The sequence below is a fragment of the Propithecus coquereli genome, unplaced genomic scaffold (genome assembly GCF_000956105.1).
Source record: "Propithecus coquereli isolate 6110/MARCELLA unplaced genomic scaffold, Pcoq_1.0 Scaffold4, whole genome shotgun sequence".
In the NCBI taxonomy this organism is placed as follows: Eukaryota; Metazoa; Chordata; class Mammalia; order Primates; family Indriidae; genus Propithecus; species Propithecus coquereli.
The window spans coordinates 12,241,049-12,242,471 of NW_012149729.1; the positions used below are offsets into that span (position 1 = coordinate 12,241,049).

The 1,423-nt window shown below is 35.1% G+C and overlaps 1 protein-coding gene across 1 annotated transcript in view; it reads left to right on the plus strand.

Moving 5' to 3' along the window:
* Positions 1-1,423, plus strand: part of LOC105817121 (chromosome unknown open reading frame, human C7orf60) — an 87,817-nt gene that overhangs the window by 33,944 nt on the left and 52,450 nt on the right. The window lies entirely within an intron of this gene.

Genomic DNA, 1,423 nt, shown 5'->3' on the forward strand with positions numbered 1-1,423 from the left:
TAGCTGTGCTTTATTCATTTCACAATAACATATGTGATATGTCCCCGTTCAGTAAGTTGCCGGCTGGCTGATATATGAGGGCTGTCCAGAAATTCTCCAGCCATGTAATATGTGCTCATTATATTGACAATGGCTGGATACTTTCTGGACAACCCTTGTGTGTGTGTGTGTGTGTGTGTGTGTGTGTGTGTGTGTGTGTGTGTGTATGTATAATGTTAAGGAAATATTCACCAATTTGTATTTTATTGAGTTTTATTAGGAATGGATGTTGAATATTGTTAAATGACCTTTCATCATCTATGGAGAGGAATAAATGAGTTTTTTCCTTAGATTTATTAATATAGTGAATTATATTAACGGATTTTCTTATACTGAACAATCCTTGCATTCCTGAAATACACACCACTTGGTTATGCTTGATTCTGTTAGCTAAAGTTTTATTTCATATTTTTACATTGCTATTTAGAAGTGATATTGGTCTGTATTTCTTTGTGTAGTCTTTATCAGATTTAAGTATCGTTGTTATTTTGCTCCCTGAACATGAATTTGGAAAATTATCCTTTGTTTCTATGATTTCAAACAGTTTAAGTAGTTTGGGGATTTTCTCATTTGTATCCATGGATTTTAATTTATAGAGGTGGCTATGTGACAACACAAAGAGGTCAATGCCATTGAAAGAATTATTTATTACTTGTATTCCTGAGATAAGGGGGCACACCACACCTCGTAGGTCTACAGAGGAAGCACCAAATTTGGTCAGGAGGCAGAAGCAGGAGCTAAAGGAGAGCCTATACCAGAGCCTTTATTGGAGTTTTCACAGGAAAGGAAAGGCAAGGTAGAGTAAGCAGTTTATATTGACTAGGTTGAATAATTTTGGCGGGCTTTGCAGCATGGGAACTATCCCTTGTTGTCTGATACATGGTCCTGGGTTGATTTAGAGTGGGGAAATTATTGGCTTGATGTGCAAAAAAATCACTTTACGATTGGCTTACATACAAGAAATGTGCTCCCAAGTAAGTTTACCACCTTTAGAAATCAGCTGGCCCTGGGAGAGGTAGTCACTATCTGGATCTGTAATCGTGTCCTCCCACTTCCCTCCCAAGGTATCAAAACATCCTAAGATGCAGAAAATAAAAAACATGATTAATACAGGAGTTATCTGGTTTTTGAAGGTGTGGTGGAATTACTCATTGTACTGGTGCTTTTTGGTGAGATACCTTTGATAACTTTCTCTATTTTTGTCTGTAGATTTTGGTTTTGTTTAAACTTTTTATTCCTACTAGAGTCAAATTTAATACATTTTCATATATTACTATAATTCTATGTTTAGTATATTTTCCTAGAAAAAAGCTATGAAAATTAAATAACTTGTTTTTGTATTTGTTGGTCCACTTTTTTTCCTAACTCATTAATACACTTTCTC